This window comes from Crocuta crocuta, unplaced genomic scaffold (genome assembly GCF_008692635.1).
Source record: "Crocuta crocuta isolate KB4526 unplaced genomic scaffold, BGI_CrCroc_1.0 scaffold55, whole genome shotgun sequence".
Classification (NCBI taxonomy): domain Eukaryota; kingdom Metazoa; phylum Chordata; class Mammalia; order Carnivora; family Hyaenidae; genus Crocuta; species Crocuta crocuta.
Window position 1 is genome coordinate 5694801 of NW_027530512.1, and position 528 is coordinate 5695328.

Consider the following 528-nt stretch of genomic DNA (forward strand, 5'->3'; position numbering starts at 1 on the left):
AGCTCAGAGCCTGGAGCCTGCTTCCTATTCTGTATCTCCTTCTCTCTCTGACCCTCCCCTGCTCACTCTCTCTCTCTCTCAGAAATAAATAAAACATTAAAAAAAAAAAAGATACACCAGCAAATTACTCAATGCGGTTGGACTCAGGATGATGTCAATTGACTCCCACTTACCTCCCATACAGCTATTGCAGTATTGCTAAGGTACTTAAAATCTTAAATGAATGGTATTCTTTCAACTCACTATTATTATGTAAAGAAGTGACTTTAAAATATTTCTCTAGTATGTTTGTATTGCAATCAAATTAACTGCTCAATAAATCCAAGCTCATCTATGTTGTATGGGCTACAGAATCTTGCCTGGATTACTTAGTTAAATTTGGTGCTTGCGATCCAAACCAAATGGCAAGGAGCAGGCATTAAAGTTTTGATAATGCATTCAGTCAACACATATTAATAAAAAAATAGTAATTGTACATTTTACCCACAACTTGGAACAATTATTTCAAAAATGTGTACCTCTGTGAGT